We start from the raw sequence: 16,986 nt of genomic DNA, 5'->3' as shown, positions 1-16,986 counted from the left end.
GCATCTGCCTTCAGCTCGGGTCATGAACCCAGGGTCATGGGATAGAGACCAGAATCTGGCTCCTTGCTCAGCAGAGAGCCTGCTTCTCCCTTTGCCCCCTCCTCCCCTTACTTGTGCACAAACTCTGTCTCTATCTCTCTCTCTCCCTCTGACAAATAAGTAAATTAAATCTCTAAAAAATTAAAATTAAAAATTACATTAATTAAAGTCCCTTTTTTTAGAGACAAAGAATTCTCAAAGTCTGACTACCTTAATAAAAAGTATAATTGATTTTTCTATCCCAAAACTTTTTTGCCATGTCACTGTTGTAGACTAACAATAGTAGGTTAAAACCTCACTTTTCTTTCTTTTTTTTTAAAGATTTTATTTATTTATTTGAGAGAGAGACAGTGAGAGAGAGAATGAATGAGGAGAAGGTCAGAGAGAGAAGCAGGCTCCCCATGGAGCTGGGAGCCCGATGCGGGACTCGATCCTGGGACTCCAGGATCATGACCTGAGCCAAGGCAGTCGTCCAACCAACTGAGCCACCCAGGCGTCCCAAAAACCTCACTTTTCAATTGTGTTTCTGATTAACCTCATATTTCTAACAGTTTAAAAACATAAAAGTTAATCATGTGTGGCCTCCTTGTCCACAACCCACATTGTAAGAAGCATATTTAGGTGGCTTGGGGTAACAGAATTGCCATGGGCTTTGCTGTCAACAGACACACAGGACAATATAGTTCATCCAACCACTCTATGTCCTAACAAATTCTATCACTGGTCCTTGAATCCAAGTATTTAATTAAACATTGATTTTCTCTGCCTTTTATATGGTCCACCATATGTACATGCATATTTGGGTTCATGAGTGTTTGTGTACATATATGTATGCATATATATTTCTATATACACATATAGAGCTACAGAGTATAAATACTATTAATGACTCAAAACAAGATTTAATATCAAAATTAACTCATTTATTGAGTTATTTCGTTTTATTTTTTGAAGGTTCAATAAAGCTTATCTAATTGTTTATGCTTTTCTAACTTTCTTTACAGTAATGCTCTGTAAACAAATATCACTAAAATGACATCAGCAATACTCTTTGGGGAATGGCAAGAAGTAAGAAATCTGAACATAGAGTAAATATAAGAAAGTGAGGAAAACACTTCAGGTGGAAGAAATAAGAGTCATAGAGGGAGGTTTACTAATGGCACAATCATTGATCAAACTTGAAAGGTTAAAGAACCTAAAGGATGGAAAAAGTCAGATTTTTCAAAGTCAAACTTTATAACCCTCTGAGATAGAACTTGGGGAACAAACTCTAGAAAAAAGTTACTATGAAAAAATATCCCTAAACTCCAGAGGAAAAGGCCCTATGACTTCAGAGAAATGCTCTTCTTTTCCTTTTTTTTTAAAGATTTTCTTTGAGAGAAAGCACAAGCAAGGGGAGCAGGAGGGGAACAAGGGGAAGCAGGCTCCCCAATAAGCAGGGAGCCCCATGCAGGGCCCAATTCCAGGATCTCAGGATCATGACCTGAGCTGAAGGCAGCCGCTTAACCATGTGAGCCACGCAGGTGCCCCCAGAGAAACTTTACCCATGGCAGAAAGAAAAGCAACATCATTAAGGAGCAGGAATCCACACACTCCCATCCTGAATGCCCATGCAAGTCCTATTAACATCAACCACAGAGTCATTGATTTATGCTCCTTTCTCTCTCATTCTCTCTTTCTTTTGTATCATATTTGGTCCTATATTCAGATAAACACTGGCCCTCCTGTATATTTGTTATATACTGTTAGGGTATGGAGCCAACCACCCCTCAATTAGACAGAGAACATTCTCGATGATGCAAGTCACACAGCGAGGTTTATTTCCAGCTAGCTGGGGTCCAAGCATCCGCCCGGCACAGAGGGTTTCAACAAGGTCCCCGAGCACTCAAAGCCAAGGGTTTATATAGCATTTTCAAGGCACCTTTTCATAGCTACATACATATCTTGTGCCCCACTTTGACCGTTTAACTTTTTTTAAACTTTTGCCACCCCGGCATCACCCTGGTGCCATCCTGGTGGTTAAGTGAGATTTAGGTTTACAAGAAATTCAACTTTATTTACATTTTATTCTGCCTCAGCCTCCTTCAGTTTTATGGTGGGGAGGGCAACCTCAGGCCTCCAGGTACTGAGCCATTTGTCTCTGGAAATTGGGCCATTTCACCAGGACATTTGCAAACCAAGGGAGATTCCAGACTTGCAGGATTGTGATCTCTGCAAGTTAACTATTTGTTTTTCTTTAACATCTGGTCCCTGTGGCGCCATCTCCTAACCGCCCTGGTAGTATATGATTAAGTTGTTTTTTTCAGGTTTTAGCTACTTTCTCTTATCTCAAGTTACATACCCCATGTGGGCTGGTTAGGGACGCTCAGTAAAATGGCTTCCCAGCCTTCATGATGGCCATTCTTATACTAACCCACCCTTACAGTGCAAGGCGCCGGTTTTTGCTTTGCCAAGATGGCTGTGCTTATGCCAGTGCTAGACTTGAGGTGGGTACAGCCTTGTTCTTCTTGGCCTCCACACCTAGAGCTGGTTTCTGGGACTTGTTTTTAAGTCCCCTGGGGGAAGGGAGCGGGGACAGTAAAATAGGTCCTTACAATATGTCACAAAGTCCATGAGATCAACGTCTGCATCCTCCCTCCGTTCTCAGGGCCATCACAGGCAGGCCTCCAACAAGACTCCAACTTTCTTCAGAGGCCCCTCCTCCCACCCACCCCATCCCAACTGTCATCAGGGATTACTTTAATGTAAATGTTTATCTTTTCAAATCTCCTGTACCACAAATATTGCTTCCTCCAGGAAGCCTTCTACCATCCTCCAGGCAGAAACCATCTTTCCGCCCTCCGGGGTCTCACATCTCATGCGGTCTAGGCTTACAACATAGAAAACATTCTCCCTTGTACTTCTGGTCTCCGAATGCCCATCTCCTTTCCAGTGCCCTTAAAGACTGAGGTTATGCCTGACTTACATTCAGTATTTACCACAGCAATCTCTATAGCACTTCACAGAGCCCAGTGCTTGAAAATGCTTTAACTTGGATCCGTATTCCTGGAGGCAAAGATTAAGTCAAAGAACACGGTTTCCACAATTGAAAACTTTGAGACTGGACTGAGTTTATAAAAACTCTGTGACCTCAAAACCTGATTATGTGCAAGGGTATCCTATCAATACCCAGCTGTCCTCTTGTTCTTGTTTTATGATGATTTACTCAGAAGAAGGCATTTTAAGATGGGGTCAGCACTATTTTCACAGTTCTTAAAGTAGGTCTTGAGTATCTTGAAAAATCCTTATTAGAGTAATAAAGTCATGGCTCTCAAGGCATTGGGAAGAAGAAGCATTAACTTGTGCTGACAGCAGAAAGAAAGAGTACTTCTATTGCCCATTTAATTTTATTTTCCATGTCTGTCCAAAGGAAGATTTGTAGCCTCATATTTAATTTTTTCCCCAATTTTTAACTCATCTTTAAATTTAATTTTAAGAAATTTACTACACCAAAGTTAAGGGAGATAATGGAAACAAATCATCATCAAAATGATATAAATTAAATAATAAGCATTCTACAGGTGATATTTATAAGCAAACATGAATAATTTAGCTTAAGTACAAAATATTATAAAGAAATATTAGCAAAATTCAAATACACTTCTGATAGGAGTTTTCTTCTTTTTTTCCACTTCCTACTCTATGTCCTTGGATATTCTTCATATAAGATCAACCAAATCACACAAGAGAAGTAGAGCCAAAAAAATCTGGGGAAGACTTGACATATGTATGATTCTCAACTTATGCAAATCAGATACAAAATGTGAAAATGATCAAGGACTATGCCAAACCTTGCCTCTTTCCCCCAGATAAGCACATTCCCACTGCCTTTATATTTGAGAAAGGGGGCAGAGTGGGAGATGTACCCAACCAGGGAGATGCACAAAGAGGTAAATGCTGACATCTCCCAAGGGGCCACAGCTTGACTGAATCTTGGCAAAGCAGCAGCGAGGCTTGCCATGGTACTGGATCTCCCAGAATAACTGAACTAGAGAACTTCCAACCATTCTTCATTTTAAAGGGGGCCAGTATATAAGGAATAATATGGAGAACATTAGGAAAAGTAAAGAAAAGTGAATTGGGGGAAATCGGAGGGGGAGACAAAGCAAGAGAGACTGTGGACTCTGAGAAACAAACTGAGGGTTTTGGATGGGAGGAGGGTGGGGGGTTGGGTGAGCCTGGTGGTGGGCATTAAGGAGGGTAAGTATTGATGGAGCACTGGGTGTGGTGCATAAACAATGCATCTTGGAACAAAGGAGGGAGGGGCGTGTACCTGCTGCTTTTTTTTTTTCTTCTACTTCTGGAAATTAAAGAGTTTAGGGGCTTTGAGCTCCTTCTAACCCTGTATTGCTAAAATAGTCTGGTGTAGGTAGGTGTCCAGAGGTAAAACCAGGTTTCAGCCCTTTGTTCCTCAAACCTTCTAATGCCTCTGAAATCAGCATATAAATCATAAACAAACAGATCTCCCCCCTATTCCCCACCCCCACGGTCCCCACCCCCCAGGTCCCAACAATAAAACACAGAACACCTTTCATAGACTTCTTCCAAGGGAGGTGATGGGCCTTCAGCAAATCAGGTTCCTTTCATAAAAGCAGATGTTCAAATGTTAACATCTAAAGATTGACCTTCCCAAACTCTCTTTTCCAAATCCACTATATAAATAGCTTCAGACTTGTATCCATTTTTAGTATCAAACATTTCTTTCACTAGATTGAGATGTATTTGCAATCACAGGTCAAACATTCTTAATCCCAGGCACACTGGCTCATAATACTTTTTAGACAGACTTTTAAAAACTGCCTCTGTAGCTAGACTTACAGAAATAGGCATGGCAAGAACATGCTGTTGTTGAGGGGCCCAAATCCCAAAGCAAAAAACGTCTCAAGGCAGGGGAATCCTAAGGCTGTTTCCTTTATCAGTTTGCAATTATCCTCCAAGACTTCATTGGGCCATGCTCCAAATCTAAGAAAGATAAAATACCTCCCATATTAACCAGATGTGATCATCAGATATTTCAAAAAAGAGGTGCTATTTGTGGTTTCCAAATTTTTCACCTCAAGCTTCCAAGACCCCTTGCCCTAACAGTGAGGATTGCTGACAGAGGCCTCGGGGAGCCTAAAAGTTGGTCCAAAGTGAGAATGGGACAGGAAGAAGAAATTCAGGAGAAATAGCCTCTCCCACCTGTGATGTAAGCAGGCCCTTCCTGAATTTATCCATGTCGTATACTACTTTATTAGGTAATCCCTAGTAATTGTAAGGGCCTACTTAGCCAGAGCGAGCCACTTTGTTGTTTATGCAGTAAACTTAGATTGAACCTGCCCCTTCCCCCCAAGAAAAAAGCGCTTAGAAACAACTGGTGAAATATGACTGACCAGCCCCTGATAACGGAGCCCACATACAAGGACGTGTCGGCCAGGTGGAAACATCCAATCAGTAAAAGCGCATGTATTACCTCCCTACCCGCCAAGGATGAGCCAGGCCAGGTGGAAACATCCAATCAAGGGAAAGCGCAGGTATTACCTGCCAAGGAGTCTGAGCCCCACCTATCAGGTGCCAGACAAAGGTACCCATTCCAGCCAAGGTCATAGGCTGAATTAAATGACTATCATGGGGTGAATTGTAATTCAATTGGCCACCTGTGTGCGGCCAGGCTCAAACACATGGCCTTTACTCTATAAAAGTTAGTCTGTGAAACTGGGAGGGGTCGCCTCTTTGTAAGAGGCGGCCCTGGCAGGTCAGCTTGATTCTCAATGCTTGGCACGAAATAAAGCTTTGCCTGACCTTCACTTTGTATCAGTATCGTCCTTTTGTCTACGGACCCTTTCAGTAAATTCATCTGAAGGAAGAATTCCAAATGTTAAAAAAAAATCTGAAAATTTCTGTCCTAGATAGACTCCCTTGATCATAAAATCAGCCCAAAAGGAAATCAATGAGCTGGATAACCCAGGAAATCCATTAGCAGTCAGCTCTTCTACTCCCTACCAGTTCCCTCTGATGCTAATCCAGGGGAATTAACAGAGCAATATTGTTCCAGCAAGTCCAGAGAAATTCAGTTTCCTTATGCTATGAAATACATGAAATAAAGCTTACTAACCAAACTACCCTAAATTTGTAGACCACAAACTATGACTGTGAGCTGCCACTGCTCGCAGGGGAGATTTAATGGTGTTACAGAGTAAATGCCAGGGCTCTGTGGAATACAGAAATCTATTTTCAGTGTCTTCCCATTAAGAAGCATGTGAAACGTTTTAATCAGGAACGGATGTTGGATTTTGTCAAATGCTTTTTCTGCATCAATTGAGAGGACCATGTGGTTCTTCTCTCTTCTCATATTAATTTGTCGTATCACATTGATTTATTTGCGAATGTTGAACCATCCTTGTAGCCCAGGGATGAATCCCACCTGATCAAGGTGGATAATCTTTTTAATGTGCTGTTGGATCCTGTTGGCTAGAATCTTGTTGAGAATCTTAGCATCCATATTCATCAGTGATATTACTCTAAAATTCTCCTTTTTGGTAGGGTCCTTGCCTGGTTTGGGGATAAGGGTAATGATGGCTTCATAGAAAGAGTATGGAAGTTTTCCTTCTGCTTCAATTTTTTGAAACAGCTTCAGGAGAGTAGGTGTTATTTCTCCTTTGAACGTTTGGTAGAATTCCCCAGGGAATCCATTAGGTCCTGGGCTCTTGTTTTTTGGGAGGATTTTGATCACTGATTCAATCTCATTATTAGATATCGGTCTATTCAGGTTGTCGATATCTTCCTGGCTCAGTGTTGGTAGTTTATATTTTTCCAGGAATGCATCCATTTCATCTAGGTTGCTAAGCTTATTGGCATATAACTGTTGATAATAACTTCTGATGATTGTATCTACTTCCTTGGTGTTAGTTGTGATCTCTCCCTTTTCATTCATAATTTCGTAATTTGGGCTTTCTCTCTTTTCTTTTGGATTAGTGTGGCCCATGGTTTATCGATCTTACTATTCTTTCAAAAAGCCAGCTTCTAGTTTCATTGATACGTTCTACTGTATCTCTGGTTTCTACCTCATTGATCTCAGCTCTAATCTTAATGATTTCCCTTCTTATGTGTGGAGTTGGTTTGATTTGTTGTTGATTCTCCAGTTCTTTAAGGTGTAGAGACAGCTGGTGTGTTCTAGATTTTCAATTTTTTTTTTCTTTTTCTTGTGTATTTTATTTTATTTTTTTTCCCAATTTATTTATTTTCAGAAAAACAGTATTCATTATTTTTTCACCACACCCAGTGCTCCATGCAAGCTGTGCCCTCTATAATACCCACCACCTGGTACCCCAACCTCCCACCCCCCCGCCACTTCAAACCCCTCAGACTGTTTTTCAGAGTCCATAGTCTCTCATGGTTCACCTCCCCTTCCAATTTACCCAAATTCCCTACTACTCTCTAACGCCCCTTGTCCTCCATGCTATTGGTTATGCTCCACAAATTTTTTTGAGGGAGGCTTGGATGGCTATGTATTTTCCCCTTAGGACCGCCTTTGCTGTGTCCCATAGGTTTTGGACTGAAGTGTCTTCATTCTCATTGGTTTCCATGAATTGTTTCAGTTCTTCTTTGATCTCCTGGTTGATCCAAGCATTCTTAAGCAAGGTGGTCTTTAGCTTCCAGGTGTTTGAGTTCCTTCTGAACTTTTCCTTGTGATTGAGCTCCAGTTTCAAAGCACTGTGATCTGAGAATATGCAGGGAATCATCTTAGTCTTTTGGTATCAGTTGAGTCCTGATTTGTGACCCAGTATGTGGTCTATTCAGGAGAAGGTTCCATGTGCACTTGAAAAGAATGAGTATTCTGTTGTTTTAGGGTGGAATGTTCTGTATATATCTATGAGGTCCATCTGGTCCAATGTGTCATTCAATGCTCTTGTTTCTTTATTGATTTTCTGCTTCAATGATCTGTCTAATTCTGAAAGAGGCATGCTAAGATCTCCCACGATTAGTGTATTCATATCAATATGACTCTTTATCTTGATTAACAGTTTTCTTAAGTAATTGGCTGCTCCCATATTGGGAGCATAGATATTTACAATTGTTAGACTTTTGTGGATAGTCCCTTTAAGGATTATGTAGTGTCCTTCTGTATCTCTGACTACAGACTTAAGTTTTAAGTCCAATTTATGTGATATGAGAATCGCTACACCGGCCTTCTTTTGAGGCCCATTGGCATGAAAGATGCTTCTCCATCCCTCCACTTTCAGTCTGCATGTATCTTTAGGTTCAAAATGGGTCTCTTGTAGACAACATATGGATGGGTCCTGTCGTTTTATACAATCTGCAACCCTGTGCCGTTTTATGGGTGCATTTAGGCCATTCACATTGAGAGTGATTATTGATAGATACGTTTTTATTGACATTGAGTTACCTTTGAAGTCTTTCTTTCTGTAGACTGTCTCTATATTTCTGATCAATGCTACTCTTGGAATTTTTCCTCTTTTATAGAACCCCCCTTAATATTTCCTGCAGTACCAGCTTGGTGGTTGCATAGTCTTAAGCCTTGCCTGTCCTGGAAACTCTTTATCTCTCCATCCATTTTGAATGTCAGTCTTGCTGGATAAAGTATTCTTGGCAGCATGTTCTTCTCATTTAGTGCCCTGAATATATCTTGCCAGCCTCTTCTGGCTTGCCAGGTCTCTGTGGACAGGTCTGGCGTTATTCTTATGGGCTTCCCTCTGTAAGTAAGAAGCCTCTTTGCTCTGGTGGCTTTCAAGAGATTATACCTACAATTATAATTCCTCAATTTGACTATCAGGTGTCGTGATGTTTTTTTGGAATGTATGATCTTGGGCGGAGACCATTCAGCCTCTAGTACATGAAGGCTGGTTCCATTCACGATATTGGGAAAATTTTCATGAAGGACTTGTTCCACTATATCTTCTAGACTTCTTTCTTTCTCCTCCCCTTCAGGGATTCCAATAATTCTGACGTTGGAATGCTTCATGGCATCATTTATTTCCCTGAATCTGTTTTCCTGGTTTTTAAGCTGTTTGTTCCAGGCTTCTTCCTGATCCTTTCTCTCTATCTATTTGTCTTCCAGATCACTAATTCTATCTTCTGTCTCAGTTACTCTAGCATTGAGAGAGTTTAGATTAGATTGGAACTCATTGAGAGCATTGTGGACCTCCTCCCTGGTAGCTTTAAGCTCCGCCCTAACATTGTGAACATCCTGTCTGTTCGCTCTCAGTTCAGCCCTAATCAATTCTTTTTGGTCATCCATGGCTTTGTCCAACCTAGCTATTGCCTGGATAATTGTTAGCCTGAATTCTCTTTCCGACATATTGTCTTTGTTCATAGCTGTTCGCTCTGTTGCAGAAGGTCCATCCTCTGTATTTTTCTTCTGTTGGGCATTCCTCCTCCTAGTCATTTTGGTGGGAGAAGACTGAACAGATGTAGCTGGATGTATCAACTCTGGTGCAGTCAAGGTGCACCCTGGAACACTTCCTGATCTCCGTCTCAGAGAGAAGCCTCAGTCTGGGTGCAGAAGCTGAAAAATTCCCCCTTGGACGCTGGCAGTGCAGGTTCCAAGTTGCAGACCCTGGGGGCGCAGGATCTTTTGCTCGTCCCGAAGACCAAGGCAGTGGCGGCTGTCTGGGAGCTCCTCACCGCCAGAGAGGTTCCAAGCAGCGATCGCACACTGAGATTTTGCCGCGGCCCGGGCTGGGAGTGACCGGCTTGCGTTCGCCTCTTTTCAGAGGCGGCTGTGGGTTGGGCGCGCGTCTGGGGTACTGAGAACGGGGCGCTGGTCCGTAAGCCGCAGGTTGGGCTTTTGTGAGCCTCTGTCCGGGGAAGAGTTTTGTGCACACGCGGCTTAGACTTTGAAACAGTGGCGCAGGTCAAGAATCGCCCCCGGGCCTTAGAAACCCAGGAGAGCTGGAGGGACGTGCACGGGCATCTCAAGCTTTGTGGTAGGGCTAGCGCGCATTCTGCAGACCGCATTCTGCAGCTCCCATCCCCTCATAGGAGCCGGAAACCACACGCTCTGGGGCGCGCTGGCGGCTTAGGGACCAGGAGTTGGTTTCTCTGCCGCACTCTCTCTGCCTCTGCACCGGGGAGGCTGTCTGGGAACGGGGACTTAAGCCCCTGTCCCTAGCCACCCCGATTCCCACAATTTCCCCCCGCAATCCTTTGCTCTTTTGGAGTGCTTTCAACCAGTCTCCAAGTTAATGCTGGTCCCCAGACGTAGGGCACTCTCGCTCGTATCGGGGTATTACTTTCAGACCGGTCGCCTCTGGTGGTTCCCTGCCCCTTTTGTTTATCTTCCGATATCAGTCCGCTGTTCCCATTCCGCTTTACCTGCTCACTGGCGTCTTCTGCCCCTGTAGAGATCCAGACGTGTATAATTCTGATCTCAGGCTGATTTCATGGGTGATCAGAGTTCTTTGGTAGGTAATCAGCTCACTTTGGGGTACCAGCTGAAAAGATGCCTCTTCCTAGTACCCCGCCATCTTGTCCCCCCCTACAATGCACTTTTTATGAGACTGACTTTTTAAAAAAAATTTCTTTTCAGCGTAACAGTATTCATTGTTTTTGCACCACACCCAGTGTTCCATGCAATCCGTGCCCTATCGCCCTCTGCCCGTAAGAACGACAACCAGCCTGGTATGGTGTTAATGCCTCGTCTCTATACCCAGTTTTCTTATTCATTAAAAAAATAATAATCTCAGGATGCTTGGGTGGCTCAGGTCAGGATCCCAGGGCCCTCCCGTGAGTTCTGCATTGCTCCTTGCAAAGTGCAGCCTGCATCTTCCTCTGCCTTTCTCTCTCTCTCTCTCTGAAAAATAAATGAAATCTTAAGAAAGAAGAAAAGAAATAAAGAATCCTCATGTTCTATGAGTAAAACCTACATCAATTTACGCTGACAAGTAAAATAATATGGAAGTAAAAGTCAGAAAACCTGCGTTCTAGGCCCAGCTTGGTCTCTTTGAACTTGACAAGCCACCAAACTATTTTGGTTTTCCCTCAGGAGATATTTCAGCTCTAAAAATTCTGATTTGAAGTAGTAACAAATACTGTCTTTAGCCATGGCATTACACTACTCCTTTTTGTGTTAAATTTTACAAAGTTCCTGCATTTGTCATCACAAATGGTGAAACAAGGAATTCATATGACTTTCATGAGAACAATGGCTTTGGATATTTGGGGCATTGACCATAGAGAGAAATGTCCTTTGCATTGTGACCCAGTAAAAATTTCATGATTCAGTACATGCTACACACAGCTGTTCTGATATTTTCTATCTTAATTGTTTTCTGGGTCCCCCCTCCAGTACTGGTCAGAATCGACTTGGTGCTTTCATGACCCAGCGAGTCATGACCCTCATTGTGACATAGATTTGAGCGCTTATAAGAAGCTTTATATTTCTGGATTCTAAATGAGTTGAGTTCAGATTAATAAGGCTCTCTCAGTATACTCTAAGACAAAGTTTCTCAAAGTATGCCCTGGAATGTTAAATGTTTCTCTCTCTCTCTCTCTCATACACACACACACACACACACACACACACACACACACATTCACACACACACACACACACACACACACACACACACTTCTTTGACAGCTACTAAAGTTTGTGAAGTACTCGGATAAACAACATGAAATGGATTTCTTTATTTCAGAACTTCACAGAGACTGATATCCTAAGCCCCTGGGAGTCTTCCAGAGGGAGATAAAGTGCACTATGGTCCTCATACTGATTTGACTATAAAATGTTTTTTTCTTGGGCCTTATCTTCTGAAGAACACACTACTTGTGGAAAATGCCTTCGCAAAGACCAATTATTAAGGTAAAATGAACTCTGAGTCTGATAGGTAAGATTCACATGCAGATTCAGCTTGAGTTTTTCCATCTAAAATTAGTTTAATAATACTGCTTTTGCAACATGTTCATGAAAATTAACAGAAACTTGCATGTCAACTGTTTAGCACGTGGTCTAGAACATAACAAGGGCCTAAATGAAGATATAGATATATAGATATGTATTTTACTTGAAACTGTATGGCGAATGTATAGATGACTCAATGGGAATGAAATATGGTGAGTTCTAATAAAAGTAGGAAATTGTAAAGAGCTAAAATGTGATGAACTTTTAATTTTACCAGACATAAAGCAGGGAATCAAAAGCAAAGCAGTCATTAAGTTCCTTTCACAAACTGCCCCCTACATGCCTGCTTTGAGATAAATCCCTGCCTTCCCCCAACCCCTGTTTCTTTGCCTCTGGCTCATAGTGTTTCCCACATTCATGTCCATGCACTAGCTCAAATACTAAACCAACATTTGTAGTAGGTTTTCTTCCAAAATATGTTTGAAATAGAGAAATAATTTCAAAAGCCGTCACACATATGTAGTCTCCCTGATTGTGAAATCAGTCCCTTTAAGACTTAAGTTTCATGAAATCACTCGATGTGTGGACATTTTAAAAATCTGTTCATCTTTGTGTATGGTGTAAGAGAATGGTCGAGTTTCATTATTCTACATATAGCTGTCCAGTTTTCCCAGCACCATTTATTGAAGAGACTTTTTTCCACTGTATATTTTTTCCTGTTTTGTCAAAGATTAATTGACCATAGAGTTGAGGGTCCATATCAGGGCTCTCTACTCTGTTCCACTGGTCTATGTGTCTGTTTTTACTCTTACACCGTACACAAAGATCAACTCAAAATGATAAAAGACCTCAATGTGAGACAGGAATCCATCAGAATCTTAGAGGAGAACATAGGCAGTAATCTCTTTGATATCAGCCACAGCAACTTCTTTCAAGATACGTCTCCAAAGGCAAAGGAAACAAAAGCGAAAATAAACTTCTGGGACTTCATCAAAATCAAAAGCTTTTGCACAGCAAAGGAAACAGTCAAAAAAACAAAGAGGCAACCCACGGAATGGGAGAAGATATTTGCAAATGACAGTACAGACAAAAGGTTGATATCCAGGATCTATAATGAACTCCTCAAACTCAACCCACACGAAACAGACAAACACATCAAAAAATGGGCAGAAGATATGAACAGACACTTCTCCCATCAAGACATCCAAATGGCTATCAGACACATGAAAAAATGCTCATCATCATTAGCCCTCAGGGAGATTCAAATTAAAACCACATTGAGATATCACCTTACACCAGTTAGAATGGCCAAAATTAACAAAACAAGAAACAACATGTGTTGGAGAGGATGTGGAGAAAGGGGAACCCTCTTCCACTGTTGGTGGGAATGCAAGTTGGTGCAGCCTCTTTGGAGAACAGTGTGGAGATTCCTCAAGAAATTAAAAATAGAACTTCCCTATGACCCTGCCATTGCACTCCTGGGTATTTACCCCAAAGATACAGATGTCGTGAAAAGAAGGGCCATCTGTACCCCAATGTTTATAGCAGAAATGGCCACAGTCGCCAAACTATGGAAAGAACCAAGATGCCCTTCAACGGATGAATGGATAAGGAAGATGTGGTCCATATACACTATGGAGTATTATGCCTCCATCAGAAAGGATGAATACCCAACTTTTGTAGCAACATGGACGGGACTGGAAGAGATTATGCTGAGTGAAATAAGTCAAGCAGAGAGAGTCAATTATCATATGGTTTCACTTATTTGTGGAGCATAACAAATAGCATGGAGGACAAGGGGCTTTAGAGAGGAGTAAGGAATTTGGGTAAATTGGAAGGGGAGGTGAACCATGAGAGACTATGGACTCTGAAAAACAGTCTGAGGGGTTTGAAGTGGCGGGGGGTGGGAGGTTGGGGTACCAGGTGGTGGGTATTATAGAGGGCACGGCTTGCATGGAGCACTGGGTGTGGTGAAAAAATAATGAATACTGTTTTTCTGAAAATAAATAAATTGGAAAAAAAAATCTGTTCATCCTCATTGGCAACAATTAACTGGGAAGGAGTGTGTGTGTGTGTGTTTTCCATTTGAGGCTGACTGGTCAATGTTTTGCATCTTATCATAATTTGAAATTATTATCATACCCCATGTGTATTGTGTTCTAAACATACAAACAAATTTTTGTCATTTCTTACAGCAAAAGAAAAAATATTTATAATTTGTTGTTGTTCTGCTATTTACCTTTCCGGCGCTTTTTTTTTTTTTAATAAGATTTGTTTTTAGAGTAATGTAAGATTCACAGCAGAGCTGAGGGGGAGATGGAGATTTCTCATATGCCCCCCAGTCCCTACACAATAGAACCTCCACTAATATCCCCACCCCCAAACTGTAACAAAAGAGTGGTATGTTAGTTAGAACAGCTGTGGGGTCCTGCCATTAGCCTCATGGCAATGACCCATCCCATCCTGTCCTCTGTCCCTATAGATAGGTTTTCTTCCTGGAACTGTTCCTGCAGATGGCGGAGAAGCACTTCATGGTAGGACCAGGTTCAACCTACTATGCCCTCACAGACCAGCCAGTGGCATACCACGTGTGTCCTCCCAGGAGGACCGCACACTTGTGTGCCCTGCAACTCCTAGACTCTCATGAGCCCCACTCCGTGTCAATCCTGAAAGTCAATGCTATCACCACCCCACCTTCCAGAGGCTCCAAGGGGCCAGGTCACTTGCCTGTAGTCATGCCCGGCACATTCACGGGTCACCTCAAGGATCCCTTAGCCCATGCTGGCAGGATGTGTCCATACAGCCCATGGAGATTATCAGGAACTTCTCGCAGCAGTGTTTCCTCTATGAGGTGGACTACCTGGTGTGTGTGAACATGGCCATGAAGTTCAGCTACCACATGGGCATGGAGTTCCTGTCCCCCTCTTGGCACCCTGCACCCTCGTTTCTTCAGGGTAACCCATGATTTCTTCACCTAGGAGCACCGGCCGCATTCCTGGGCCTACATTCCCAGAGATGAGGGTGACTTCTACTACACAGGAGGCTTTTTGGGGGGTCAGTGATCGAGGTTCTCCAGCTGACCTCCGCCTATCACCAGGTGATGGTGGTTTATCAGGCCACTGGGGTCGAGGACGTGTGGCACGATGAGAGCTACCTGAACAGGTACCTGCTGGAACATAAGCCCACCAAGGTGCTGTCCCCGGAGCACCTGTGGGAACAGCAGTGGCTGGGCCGGCCCCAGGTCATGAAGAAGCTGAGATTCGTGGCTGTGCCCAATAATCACCAGGACATCCAGGACTTGTGAGGGGCTGCACCCACTTCCAGCATGGGACTTCCCTGGGCAGAGCTGTCAGAGCATGTTCCCTCCCCTGTCCCTTCTGCAGAAACTGTGGAGCACTGCCCACTCAGCCACATCCAGAACCCCCCACACCCAAGCAGAGGAGACCTGCCTGGACGCCCAAGGGCCTTTCTTTGTGATCACTTCATTTTGATCACTTCTGGGTCATTCAAGGATGTGAAGGGCTCCAACTTCATGTCGGGTCTTTTCTGTGTCAGTGAAGGGCAAATATTTTTATTTATTTTTTTAAAGATTTATTTCTTTTTTGACAGAGAGAAAGAATACAAGCAGGGAGTTGGCAGTAGTGGGAGAAGCAGGCTCCCTCCTCAGGGAGCCCAATGCAGGACTCGATCCCAACACCCTGGGATCCTGACCAGAGCTGAAGGCAGACGCTTCAACAACAGAGCCCCCCAGGTGCTCCCTGCCTTGTTTTTCAATGCCTATTTCTGTGCCGGTGTTTGTGAAATGTGGGCACTGGGTACATCTGGATGTGCATCCTGTTGGGATCCCTTGGTGCTCACCAGTGGGTCTTCACTCATGCCCTCATCTGCCCACACTGCATCTTAGTAAGCAATCACTGAGTGCCTACTGTGAGCTCAGTCTCCAACAAGGGCCAGAGCGTGAGGGTGAGAACTGAGATAAAGGATCCCTACCCCTGGGCCGTCCTGGAATCAGGGATGGCCCCATCCTCCTGACTCTCTGTTTTCCTTATTGTTGTAAGGAAATACACATCCCCCTGATGCACTTAAGCTTGATGACAAGTCTAAGTCAGTGGTGTCAGGTACATTCACCATTCTGCACGTGCCAGCTGCATCGATCACTACAACTTTGTCATCAAAACTGAACCTCTCCCCATGAGACACTAACCCCCCAATCCATCCCTCGGCCCCAGGACCCACCAGTTCCTTTTACCTCTAAGAGTCGAGGGCTCTCAGTCCTGCAAGTGGGGTCCTGCAGTATCGGTCCTTTGGGACTGACTTATTTCCGTGTAGCACAAAGGCCTCAAGACCTGTCCCCATTAGCCTGGACCTGACCCACTTGTGCGCCAGAGGAGTGGCTCAGCTTGCCCTCCTCTATCTAAGCCAAATTTCCTCAGTCCCCCCCTGCTCTCCTCATCTTTCTTCTCAGCCCGATGTGTCTCCAGGCACTGTCCCTAGAGGCTCAATGATCCTAGCCAATCTTCAGCTTGAAAGACCTGTTCAATCCCAATGCCAACACACTCCTCTGGAAGCCACGGGCCTCACCCACCCCATGTGTCCATGTCAGGGGCCTGCTCTTCCCACCAGCTGGCCACCTGCTCCCCCCATAGGGGTCCCCATCTCAGAAGATGGAAACACCAGACCTTTGGAATCCTCTGTGATGTCTTGCTTGGCACAGACTGTCCCAGTAGTGAGGTGGCTGCTGGAGGACATTCGATGTCTAAACCATTTAAAGGCATATGGGAGTCTCTGCTCCTAGAGCAACAGATAACAGTTGGGGCAAATAGAAAACAAGCAGAATCACTGAAAGAAAGGCCAAGTGATGAGGAGCTTTAGGGAAGAAGTGCCTGGAAGCCCTTACCTAATCCTGAGCCCCTTGAATTCTGAGTGCAGCTGGGTGCCTGCCCAGGGCCCAATGGGAAGGCCCTAGGTTCACCCCTTAGGTGATTGTCAGGCTCTGCAGGTAGGAGGGAAGGCCAAGGCAGAGTCCTACATGGTCTGGCTGCTGCCAAAGGTGGATCCTGACA

General features: G+C 43.6%; 1 pseudogene; it reads left to right on the top strand.

The window, feature by feature from the left end:
• The first annotated feature begins 5,441 nt into the window (after positions 1-5,441).
• LOC122913268 lies at positions 5,442-15,227 on the top strand (annotated as a pseudogene).
• Positions 15,228-16,986: the final 1,759 nt, after the last annotated feature.

This window comes from Neovison vison, chromosome 1 (assembly GCF_020171115.1).
Source record: "Neovison vison isolate M4711 chromosome 1, ASM_NN_V1, whole genome shotgun sequence".
NCBI classification, from domain to species: Eukaryota; Metazoa; Chordata; class Mammalia; order Carnivora; family Mustelidae; genus Neogale; species Neogale vison.
The sequence above is the reverse complement of the archived record's forward strand: the minus strand, read 5'-3'. Positions and strand labels throughout refer to the sequence as shown.